Here is a 13706-nt window from a genome sequence, read left to right as displayed (position 1 = left end):
ACCTTTGTTGTCAAAGTAATGTCTCTGCTTTTTAATATGCTGTCTAGGTGGATCATAACTTGTCTTCCAAGGAGTAAGTGTCTTTTTATTTCATGGCTGCAGCCACCATCTGCAGTGATTTTGGAGCCCCAAAAAATAAAGTCTGCCACTGTTTCTCCTTCTATTTGCCATGAAGCGATAGGACCGGATGCCATGATCTTAGTTTTCTGAATGTTGAGGTTTAAGCCAACTTTTTCACTCTCCTCTTTCACTTTCATCAAGAGGCTCTTTAGTTCTTTTTCACTTTCTGCCATAAGAGTGGAGAAAGCAATGGCACCCCACTCTAGTACTCTTGCCTGGCAAATCCCATGGATGGAGGAGCCTGGTAGGCTGCAGTCCATGGGGTCGCTAAGAGTTGGACATGACTGAGTGACTTGACTTTCACTTTTCACTTTCATGCATTGGAGAAGGAAATGGCAACCCACTCCAGTGTTCTTGCCTGGAGAATCCCAGGGACGGAGGAGCCTGGTGGGCTGCCATCTATGGGGTTGCACAGAGTCGGACACGACTGAAGTGACTTAAGCAGCGGCCATAAGGGTGGTATCATCTGCATATCTGAGGTTATTGATATTTCTCCCGGCAATCTTGATTCCAGCTTGGGCTTTATCCAGCCCAGCGTTTCTCATGATGTACTCTGCATATAAGTTAAATAAGCACAGTGACAATATACAGCCTTGACGTACTCCTTTTCCTATTTGGAACCAGTCTGTTGTTCTATGTCCAGTTCTAACTGTTGCTTCCTGATTTGCCTACAGATTTCTCTTGAGGCAGGTCATGTGGTCTGGTATTCCCATCTCTTTCAGAATTTTCCACAGTTTATTGTGATCCACACAGTCAAAGGCTTTGGCATAGTCAATAAAGCAGAAATAGATAGTTTTCTAGAACTCTCGTGCTTTTTTGATGATCCAGAGGATGCTGGCAATTTGATCTCTGGCTCATCTGCCTTTTTTAAAACCAGCTTGAACGTCTGGAAGTTCACAGTTCACGTATTGTTGAAGCTTGGCTTGAAGAATTTTGAGCATTACTTTACTACTGTGTGAGATGAGTGCAATTGTGCAGTAGTTTGAGCATTCTTTAGCACTGCCTTTCTTTGAGATTGGAATGAAAACTGACCTTTTCCAGTCCTGTGGCCACTGCTGAGTTTTCCAAATTTGTTGACACATTGAGTGCAGCACTTTCACAGCATCATCTTTTAGGATTCGAAATAGCTCAACTGCAATTCCATCACTTCCACTAGCTTTGTTTGTAGTGATGCTTCCTAAGGCCCTCTTGACTTCACACATGAAGATCTTTTTTGTACAGTTCTTCTGTGTATTCTTGCCACCTCTTCCTAATGTCTTCTTCTTCTGTTAGGTCCCTACCATTTTTGTCCTTTATTGAGCCCATCTTTGCATGAAATGTTCCCTTGGTATCTCTCATTTTCCTGAAGAGATCTCTAGTCTTTCCCATTCTATAGTTTTCCTCTATTTCTTTGCACTGATCACTGAGGAAGGCTTTCTTATCTCCCCTTGCTATTCTTTGGAACTCTGCATTCAGATGGGTATATCTTTCCTTTTCTCCTTTTTTTTTTTGCTTGTCTTCTTTTCACAGCTATTTTTAAGGCCTCTTCAGACAGCCATTTTGGTTTTTTGCATTTTTTTCCCTTGGGGATGGTTTTGCTCCCTGTCTCCTGTACAATGTCACGAACCTCTGTCCATAGTTCATCAGGCACTCTATCAGATCTAGTCCCTTAAATCTATTTTCATGTCCACTGTATAATCATTAGGGATTTGATTTAGGTCATACCTGAATGGTTCAGTGATTTTACCTACTTTCTTCAATTTAAGTTTGAATTTGGCAATAAGGATCATTCAACCTTAAAAGAGGCAGTTGTGCCATATGCAACAACATGGGTGAACCTGAGGATATTATACCAAGTGAAATAAACCAGTCACTGCAAAACAAATTTCACATGATTCCATTTATATGGGGTATCTAAAAATAGTTAAATTCATAGAAACAGTGTAGACTGGTGGTTGCCACCATCTGGGCGTAGGAGAGGGGGAAAAGGGAGAGCTACAGAAAAGGTATAAAGTGTTAGATAAGCCAAATGAGTAAATCCTAAAGTTCTGTTGTACAACATTGTGCTTATAATTAACAATACTGTATTGTATACTTAATGTGTTAAGAGGGTAGATCTCATATTGTGCTCTTACTACAATAAAAATAGAGGAACTGTCACCACATAATATATAATTAGATTGTTTAATTTACTCAGAGTTTTATAGCTCTTCCTCTGATGTTTCAACACTCCATTAAACTATAATATATAGGTACATTTTTTTTTTTTTAATTCAAGTCTTCCTTTGTTTAGTTCCCTGTCATACCTTATCTATAAAGGAGCTCAAACTTTTCAGAAATTTAAAAATAAAGCACACAGGTGTATCAGGGGAATTTATGGAGCAAACATATTTAGTCATTCCTTAAAAGCCTATCTCAAATGTTACCTCCTTTGTGACATAGTCCCCAAATCTTAAGGCAGGATGAATCTTCCTCTCTTTTCTTCCAGCTCTGTGGCTGTTGCCATGTGTTACATTTTAACTTCACATGGAGAGGAAGTGTATCATAACCAGTCCTATATTCCAGAGCCTAGCACATCTGGCATGCAGTGGAAGCTCAATAAACATTTGATTTCTGAATGAAGGAAAACACTTTTAGAGGTGCTTGGAAACTTTGTATTATTTTGTATACAAAGTAGCATCCTTAAACTGATTGAGTGGCAACCGAAACATACAAGTACACTAAGATTAGGCAAGGCTGATTGCTAATTAACAGTCTGCTCTAATAGTCCTTGCATTTGTTTGGTTACTAATAAGCACAATTTTTTTCCCAAAAAAACTCACAAGTGATTTTTGAAGTCATTGACATAATTTTTTGAATGTATTTATCCATGGATTCCCCCAAGTCCTGCCTCCAACTAACAATCTTAAAGAATCCACCAATGTGTTTCTCAGTTTAATTCCTACAGTATTTGACAGATTAAAGCATTTTATAACTCCGATTTCTTGTTCCATGCATCAGTCTAAGTATTTGTGTTTAGGTTTGAGTTCTGAACATCTCCTTAGACCATTCTACCAAATGTCCTTGAAAGAATTATTAGGCTTATATATCTTCTATCATACCCAGAAGATCATGACTGATCTTCTGAACTAATTACAGCTCTCCTCCCTGCAGCTTCTGAACCCTTTTCAACAGAGTACTCAAGACAGTCACAACCACACAACCAGATGAGGTCTAGGCAATATCTCTGATGCCCAGGCTTTTTGTATCCATACCACTGGCCTATGTGCCAAGCCATGTTTTCCCAATCATCGTGCCTCTCTCTCTTTCATATGTACTGGAACCACCTAAAAACCCTGAATCTGAAATGCTACAATAGTTATTAAGGTTTTAATTGTCCTGGGGCCTTGCAGTTTTCCCTACCCTTTCAACTCCTGGAGGTCTTAAGGCCTTGGTCTTTTGCCTGGGACACTTTCATTCCTCTGTTTTCCTCCTGACATGAAACAGGATTCAGAAGATTTAGTTCTTCCTCTTAGGCTACCAAGGTCTTACCAATAGGTAAGGACTTTAAGTACAAACAAATACAATTCCCTGTGCTTCTATAGAAAATAGGTGTGAAGACTCCTAGGAAACATGAACAAAAGTACCTAAAAAGAATCACCCTTTCCATCAGCACATTACTATTGTGAGTTCCAGATTTATTGATGGTCATGATAGGAGCTGAGTCCCCAGGAAGTTACATTCTCAACAGTGGGGTCTTCAATGACAGAAAATACCTAAAAGTTGGGATAACTCATAAATGTGTAATGCCCCGCAACTGCAACACTCCATTCTTTTACCGATGTCTAAAGTCGGTGGTGACTTTTACTATATACAACATGAAACTCAAGGAAAAACCATGTTTAACTGCTGAATGGTATAAATTAAGCTAAAATGAGTAATTTTGGGTCTGTAACAACACTTTTCACTCTCCCTTCCTAGGGCTCCTCTTGCCTGAGAAACTGCTTTGTCCCAGGTGACTAAGAGTATCAGATTGGCCTGGTAAGGCACCAGACTCAAGCTCTTCTTTTCCCATGTGATTCATACTCAATTAATCATCCTCTATCCTTCATGACTGGTCCATTAAAGCAGGCCAGCAGAGTTCCTCTCATGACACTTCCTAAATATAGGAGCTAAGAAGGAAGATTCTCTGATATAGAAAGTTTTTCTAGTCACTTATGACTCCAGTTGATGCTCATAATTTCAACCATATGGAGAAACCCACCAAAAAAACAAGCCAATGTAAAGCAAAACCAAGAGATATAGAAAAGGAAATTCCTGATGATACTACTTGAGCATTGAGTCCTTATCATACCTGATCCATTCTATCATTGACCTTGTCAATTACATTGGTCAATAGAATTTTATTTTTGGCTTGAAGTAGTTTGCAATGAGGGGCTTCCTTGGTGGCTCAGATGGTAAAGAATCTACCCACAATGTGGGAAACCTGGGTTCTATCCCTGGGTCGGGAAGATCCCCTGGAGAAGGGAATGACTACCCACTCCAGTATTCTTGCCTGGAGAAGCCCATGGACAGAGGAGCCTTGTGGGCTTCAGTCCATGGGGTTGCAAAGAGTCAGATACAACTAAACAATTAACACTTTGTTTTACAATGTGTTTCTGTTACTAGAAGAAACTTGATTACTGTTATACACATATTTGAAATATATATTATTATACATGAAATATCTTGAAATTTGGGAAACCCAAGTTATACCCTAAACTAGTCTCAGTGAACTCCGGGAGTTGGTGATGGACAGGGAGGCCTGGTGTGCTGGGATTCATGGGGTCACAAAGAGTCGGACACGACTGATCAACTGATCCGATCTGATACTCATTGGAGCTGCTACTATATTCCAACTTGCTACATCTATATAACTCCCCTGAGTTCCTACCACCCAAGTCCTAAGGATCAGCTAAGAAGCAAAAGCGAGAACCATCTTGATGAATTCCTTCTCTGGTTAGGTAGAGTCATCTGCCTCTTGAATGAAGTCTTCCCACGTTCTTTGCATGCTCAGTTCCTCAGTTGTGTCTGACCCTTTGCAGCCTCATGGACTGTAGCCTGCTAGGCTCCTCTGTCCATGGAATTTTCCAGGCAAGAATACTGAAGCAGGTTGCAATTTCCTACTCCAGGAGATCTTCCTGACCCAGGGACCAAACCTGTGTCTCCTGCATTGGCAGGCAGAGTCTTTACCACTGAGCCACCTGGGAAGCCCACCTCCATTATATTATGTCTAAAGCCTGTAACATCCCTATCACAAACACAGCATGCACTCTTCTACTTTATACTTAACCCACAAAAGTTTGTGTATTAAATGTCCTGCTTTCAGTCTTTTGCCCATTTGGATTCCTGAGCACTGGCAGCCTGTCATATACCCTTCAGGTCAAAGATTGTAAGAGTTTTCTCTACGGAATTTGACCAGCCAAGAATTAAAGTCTTTGAGATGATGTTGAAAGCTATATTTTGCCCATGCACAGAGAGCCTTCAGGCAGCTTTTTAGAGTTCCACTCTTAATTAGCAAACACCTGGAGAGCAACACTAGTACAAATACGGAGATCAAAACTAACAAGAAAAGATAAACATAGAGGAAACAAAGACTTTATTTTTATGAAGAAGAAAACCCAGAAAACAACACATGAGCTATAACTAATATTTCAGAGAATTCAGAAACAAATGCTGTAAGCACTGAATAACATCCGGTATGTGTATGTGTGTGTATGTGTATACATAAATACATATATTCAGAAACAACAATAAATTTCTTTGTCAATTTAGATGTGAGTGGAAATGAAGAAATACAAAGAATCGGAAGGTGGGGCTGAGAAAATCTCTCCAAAAGTCAGGCAATACAATATAGTACAGAAATAATGGAGAAAACATAAGATTTCAGGAAAAATTCAGAAAATCCAAATTTTACTTAGCAGGTGTTGCAAAAAAGGAAAACAGAGAAAATGAGGAGACGGAATCATCAAAAGGTAATTTGGTACATTTTTCATAAACTCAGCATCACTTTCTAGACTAAAAGGGCTCATGAAAACCCCAGCATGATGGAAGCAAAAAGACCCACAATGTGTCAGCTACCTCTTATGTAAAACATCAGATCCTCCTGGTCTCTTGTTTCAGTCACTGCTATGGCAACCAGATCTGGTTCACGTATGTCTCACTTCAAGCCAGTACTGCATGCCTCTTGACTCCTGCCCTGAGGCTTTTCTGTTGGCACTAAAGAGTGGGAGGATGTCCCAGAATCCTATTTGAAACTCATACAACCTTAACTTTTTCTTATCTGGAAAACCAACACTAAAACATACAAAGATGCATCATCGTGAGATTTTAGAACACTAGGGATTAAAAAAAACCCTAAAAGCTTCTGGAGGGAAAAAGATCACACAGAGATCAAATATCTCAACAATATTAGAAAGCTAGAAGAAAACAAAACTTTCCAAGTTCTGAAGGGAAAAGTTTTCATATAACCAGAGGCAGAAAAGACATTTGATAAAATTTAACACCTATTTATTAAGAAATTCTTAACAAACAAGGAAATGAGAAAACACTCTTAATCAAATAAAAATTATTTATAAAAATATAACTTGCAGAACTATTGATCAAATATTCAGGTAAAATAAAGGCATACAACTTCACAAAAAACAAACAAAGAACAATTTCTCAGGTATCTTTTCTCAGGTAGTTACCAGAGAATTTGATCCACCAAAAATGAGGTGGTAAACCAAGAAGAAAACATGGGATACAGGAAACAGGGAATTTAAACCAATAAACAGGCAAAGGTAATCTCTAGGATTATGGTAAAAGAAGATATCAGGGAAAATGTTCTAAGGACCTGGATGACAAGACCAAATAAAAGCAGGTTAAAAGGCATTAGGCTCTAGAGACTTTATCTTCTTCAATAAGATAAAGCTAGAATACCTTAAGTGTTTAGACATACCAAGATGATACATACATAACTAGAGGAGGTTTTGGTGATTAAAAAAGCAAGATAGTTATCAACTATGGCAACCCACTCCAATATTCTTGCTGGAGAATCCCATGGACCTAGGAGCCTGGAGGGCTACAGTCCATAGGGTTGAATATGACTGAAGCAACTTACCACCACCACGAGGGAAACAAAAATGTGTCCAATAAATAAAAATAATCATAGTATGTTATATGGTCCAGCTATACAAATAACCACAAACCAACATAGTGTAAACACTGAATATTTACTCAACCAAAATTATGGTATAATGGTTGTTGGGAAGATGGAGTGATGCGAAAGTTTCATGTATGGAGTAAAGCTGAAGAATATGATAAAGAGCCACATCTCTGTATTCCACAGTAGAAATTCAGATTTTAAAAACAAAAGCCTCAAGAAATAGCAACATAAACAAAATGGAAGTAAACATGAAAACAACAGAAAGATTGGGAAGTGATTGCTTTTGGGAGGGAGTATTGGGGTCAAGGACAGGGGACTGCAACATTGGAAAATGGACTCTAATCTCTGTGCTGGTATAACCTTGGATAACAATGAAAATTTGGACTTCTGCTTTAAGCCATTAGGAAGAAACAAAATTTGGACTTACTGTCAGGCCATAATTAACTAGAAACTTGAGCAAACCATACGAACAACAGGTAGCATAAGACTTTGGAAGCTGATTTACGGGAAACTCTAATGAAGGTGAACCCTCTGAGTCCTAGTAGTTCTGCCTGGAGGAAATTTCCCAAACTTAGAGGGAGGTAGATTATGTGGAGAAGAGTAATGGAGAGAGAAATATTCACTGGGTCCCCTTTATTATTTGGCTAAGTATTAATCTGCACATTCATAAGGTGAAATTCTGTAAGTATGTAAAGGACAACTTCTAAGGAGAACAACTGCCAGAGAGTTGCAAGCAGAACACCCCCAGAGTTCACACATTACTGGAAATATTGAGTTCACAAATAGCCAGGGTAAGAAGTCCCTATGAAATAGAAAAAGCATTCAATGGAGACCACAGAAGAATCAACCTCATGTTGTCTTAACTAGCCATAAAGCTATAAAGTCTACTCTAGATGTGTTTTACTGAAGTCTTTAAAAAAAAAAAAAAAACCTTTGAAAGAATCAAATTTATCTGCCAATAAGCTAAATGATTAATATAACAAAGCTCAACAAACACTCTTTGAAGGACTACAACAAAATTCAGCTCTCAAATAACATAAAATTTACAATGTTCAGAATCCAATAAAAAAATCACTACACATGTATAAAAAAGAGAAAATATAACCAACCAAGAGGAAAATCAGTCTATAGTAACAAATCTAGAAATTGCACAGAGATGTGGAATCAGGAGACAGAAATTACAAGACAATTATGATAATTATGCTTTAGAATTCAGAGGAAGGGAATTCCCTGGTGGTCCAGTGGTAAGAACTCACGCTTTCACTAAGGGTGTGGGTCTGATCCCTGGTCAGGGAACTAAGATCCCGCAAGTCATGCAGCCAGAAAGAAAGGAAAGAAGAAGAGAGGGAGGGAGGAAAGGAAGAAAAATAGAGAATCAGAATAGAGAATAGAGAATCAGAGGAAAATGAATCCAAAGAGGATGGAAATAGAAGATATAAAAAGGAACTAAAAAAGAACTTCAACATATGAAAACTACAACATATAAAACATCTATAACATCTCCCTTGCTGGAGATAATTAACAGGAGATTAGGAACTGGGAAAAATATGGTGGACTTAAAGAAAATGCAATACTTATTCTCAAAAATGAAGCAGAGAGAGGAAGAAGACAATAGCAGCAGTAACAACGTATCTCCTTTCTTCTCTCTTTTGTGGCATAATTGTTAAACATTTTTCATTATAAACCTCTAAATATATTGTTTCCATTATTACTTTAAACAGTAACACCACCACCATCAAGGGTCCAATTAAGACATACATGTGACTGGCATACCAGGAAGAGGGAAAAAAGATGGTGAGTGGGGGTAGGTGGCGAGACATGTAAGCATATAATGCCAAAAATTTTCCCAAATTTGAAGAAGACTATAAACTTTCTTCAAACCTTCTGGGTTTGAAGCAAAAGTAAGCAGAAAGAAGGAGATAAACAAAGATAAGAGTAGAAATCAATGAACTAGAAAACAAACAACAAAAACCATCAATGAAATGAAAAGCTTGTATTTTGAAAAAATCAGTAAAATTGATAAATTTGTATGTAAGCTGAACAAGTTAAAGGAGAGCAGATACAACTTACCAATATCAGAAATGAAAGGGGATTTTACTATAGATTCTTTTAAGTGAATAGTAAGGGAATATCAGAACAAATTTATGCCAATAGATTTGACAAACTAGAGGAAATGAAAAAAATTCCTTGAAAGGCACAAATCACCAAAGCCAACTCAAGGGAAAACAAACAAACAAAAAAACAAAAAATCTTTAAATAGCCTTATGTCAAAACAACATAATTTAAAACCTCTCCAAACAGAAAATATCGAATTGAATCCAGCAATATGTCTACGGGCTAGTGTACCATGACAAGTGGTATTACTGCACAAACTCATTTCAGAAATGTATATTTTAAACCTGAATTGATAGAAATCATCTGAACAGAATAAAAAAATACAATCATATCAATAGCTGTAAAAACAAATATTTGACAAATCTGAATATCCATTCACAATAAAAATTCAGCAATCTAGGACTAGAAGCTTTTAAGCCAAATGAAAGGCATTTGCAAACAACCTACAAGTAACTTAATGGGAAGAAACTGAATAAGACAAGATTATCGCTCATACCAATTCTCAATTGTTGTACTATAGGTTCTAGCCAGTGCAAAAACCAAAAATAAATGAAAGCATACATATTAGAAAAGAAAAAGTAAAGCTGTCTTTATCTACAGATGATATTATTAGCCACGCACACGTATAAAGAAATCCACATAAAAAATCTTTTATAAGTAGTAAGTGAATTTAGCAAGATCTCAATATCAAAGAATATTAATACACAAAATCAGTTGTTATTTCTTTACTCTAGCAGCAAACAATTAGGACGTGAAATTCTAAAAAAATAAACATTTAAAATAACATCTGAAACATTTAGGAGTAAATTTTTCAAGAGACATTCAAGATGTCTACACTAAAAACTAAATTATCTTACTAAGAAAATTAATAAGATCTAAATAAAGAGATACATCATACTGAGACAGGAAGACAATATTTTTAAGATGTCAGTTTACCCTAAATAGATTCAATGAAATTCCAATGAAAATCAGAGCAGGCATTTTTTGTAGAAACTGACAAGCAGATTCTAAAACTCGTGTGGAAATGCAAAGGACCTAAAGTAGCCAAAAGACTATATTGGGACAAGAAAAACAAAGTTTGAGGGCATATACACATCTTAAGACTATTAAAAAGTCACAATAATCAAGAGAATTTATTGCTGACATAAGGACAGACATACAGATAATGGAACAGAAATAGATTCTCTCTCTCTATATATATACACACACACACACACACACACACATATATATACAGTCATACAATTTTGGACAAAGGTGCCAAACAATTCAATGGAGGAAAATAAGACTTTTCAACAGATGGTACTAGAACTGGGTATCAATATGGAAAAAAATGAGACTTGTACCTTATATCATGTGAAAAAAAAAAAAGAGTAACTTGAAATGGACTATCAGACTAATTGGGAAACCTAAATATGTAAAACCTATGCCACTTCTAGGGGAAAATATATGAGAGAGTCTGCAACCTTGGAGTAGTCAAAAGATTTTATAAATAGGACACAAAGAGCATTTTAAAAGAAAAAATAATAAATTGGCCTTCATCAAAATTTAAAACTTTTCTGAAAAATGATCTAAACCAAAATAAGACAAGGCAAAAATTGGGAGAAAATATTTATACTACATAATCTGAGAAATAATTTACATTGAAAATACATGCCCAAAACTATACAACTCAGTAATAAGAAAAAAACAATTAAAACCTGGCAAAAATATTTTAACAGACCAATCACAAAAAACACACAAAAGGCCAGTAAAGCGTGAAACGTTATTAGTCATCAGGGAAATGCAGGTTAAATCACAATGAGATACTTTTACTTTATATCTATTAGGATAGTTAAAAAAGACTGAGAATGCCAAGTGCTGGAGATAATGTGGGGCGACTGAAACATGCATACTTTTTTAGGTGGAATGCAACATGACATTGGCATTTTCTTATACAGTTAAATATACACTTAACATACGATTCAGCAGTTCTACTGGAAAAGAAAAGGTGACTTATATCCACACAAAGACTTGTACATAAGTGTTCGTGGCAGATTTATTCATGGTAGCCAAAACTTGGAAACAGCCAAATGCCCAACATCTGATAAATGCAGAAACATTGCAATGCATTCACAAATAGACTACTGCATAGCAATGTAAAGGAACAAACTACGGTGCACACACAACATGGATAATCCCAGAAACATTATGTTGAGGAAAAAAAAATGCCAGACAAAAAAAGTACGTACTGTCCCTTTTGTGATGATGGAAACGTTCTGTATCTTCATTGTGATAGTGGATCCACATGTGTATACACTTTTCAAAGCTCATCACCTGAACTGTTAAAATGTATGCATTTTGTGTAAAATGGACCTCAACAACACTGATTAAAGACTAAATTAAAGTTAAAAGGGGGTGACAAGTGAAGAGACAGAAAACAAAGAGGAAAAGGAATATATGAGTCAACAGCAAAAACGACTGGGTTAGGAAAAGGAAGAGAGAAAAGTAAATTGAAGAAAACAGAAGGGTAAAATAGAGGGGGTTTCAAATTAACTCTTAAAACATTCACTACTAGGGACCTGGCCCTTTACTCTTTCTCTTAATCCTCATAATACATTGCATGTTAAGGATAATTACCTTCATTTACCTAATTTCCGTTTGATATGGAAACTGAAACCCTGAGAGTTCAAATGTTTTCCCATATTTTTCCATTTTGTCATCGCTCCCAAATTCTTTCTACCATCTGTCACTAACACCCTTTGCGAGTCAATTTTCACTGGGTGTGTTCTCCAGATGCTGAGATGGAGTTTACAAACATAAATGGAGTATTTATCAGGGACCAACCTCTGTGTGAGGCAAGAGGAAGATAAGAGGGAGAGGAAGATAGGATGGGCAGAGGGAGACATCAAACAGTCAGGCCCAACAAAGCCTCTGCCAACGCTGGGGGACAGTGAAGAGCACATGGATCCTCAGAGTCTCCCACGTGGCATCTGCTGCCATGTAGGTCTCTGGGCAGAGTCTTTTCCTATAAATCTTTCACTGATGTGATTCCAAGACAAGAAATAATAACAACAAAAACGTAGTGACTATGTTTTATGTGCCAGGCATGGTCCAAGTTCATTTCAGTTGGTCAGTCGTGTCTGACTCTATGCGACCCCATGAATCGCAGCACGCCAGGCCTCCCTGTCCATCACCAACTCCCGGAGTTCACTCAGACTCACATCCATTGAGTCGGTGATGCCATCCAGCCATCCCATCCTCTGTCGTCCCCTTCTCCTCCTGCCCCCAATCCCTCCCAGCATCAGAGTCTTTTCCAATGAGTCAACTCTTCCCATGAGGTGGCCAAAGTACTGAGGTTTCAGCTTTAGCATCACTCCTTCCAAAGAACACCCAGGACTGATCTCCTTCAGAATGGACTGGTTGGATCTCCTTGTTTAACTCACTTAAAACTCCCAGGTCCATACTTTTAATCTCCACTTGATATCTAAAAACTGAGGCAGAGAGAGATTTAGTATCTTGCCTGAGGCTACACAGCAAAAAGTAGAGATGTGAGGACAGGGTTCCATAGTCTGCCTTCAGACCATGCTTTCCAGTATCAAAAAGACACTGAGCCCTTCACAATGACATACTCTATAGATATACTTGGTCAATTGCTACGTGGAGTTTCATAGGTACTCAAAGAAAAGCCACTCACCAATATCCTTAGATTGCTCTCCCACATGAAACAAAAACATTATAATTAAATACATCTTTTGCCTCTGGCAGTTGGTTCTGACCCACTTGGCCTTGAAGCCAACATTTTTGCACATAGGAACCTCCTAAGAAAGGCTTTCAATTGTGAGGGGAAAGTTCTAGCTAAAGCAAAGAGCCACCTTGAAGAAAAATAGAGTGAATTTACATTTAATTTGAAATGAAGGGGTTTTGGGTGCTGATATTCTGCCTCCACCAGGCCCAGATTGGTCTATAATACAATCTGACTGTTGAATACTTAAAAATAGAGATAATTGAACACCCCACGCTGTGATGTGGGGCATTGAAACTCAGTGCTGAGTTCAGTGGTGGGAGTGCTGATTTGCATTAACTTAGTCATGCCCACCTCATCAACTTAGGTAACTGATGTTTAGGTCCCTAGAGTTTCCTAGTAACCTAAGTGTTCCTAGGAACACACTAGACCAGAAATCAGATTTAGATTTTAATCCTAGTTCTGCATTTAAGTAGTTCTGTAGCCTTAGACAACGCAGTCGGTTTTTTAGGTTTCAGTTCCTTTATCCACAGACTCAGGGGCTTATATTGAATAAGGTCCTTTATTGTTAATTCTGCAATTCTCAGAGATCAAACAGGGAAT

This window comes from Bos mutus, chromosome 2 (genome assembly GCF_027580195.1).
Source record: "Bos mutus isolate GX-2022 chromosome 2, NWIPB_WYAK_1.1, whole genome shotgun sequence".
In the NCBI taxonomy this organism is placed as follows: domain Eukaryota; kingdom Metazoa; phylum Chordata; class Mammalia; order Artiodactyla; family Bovidae; genus Bos; species Bos mutus.
This window is presented reverse-complemented; position numbering follows the sequence as displayed.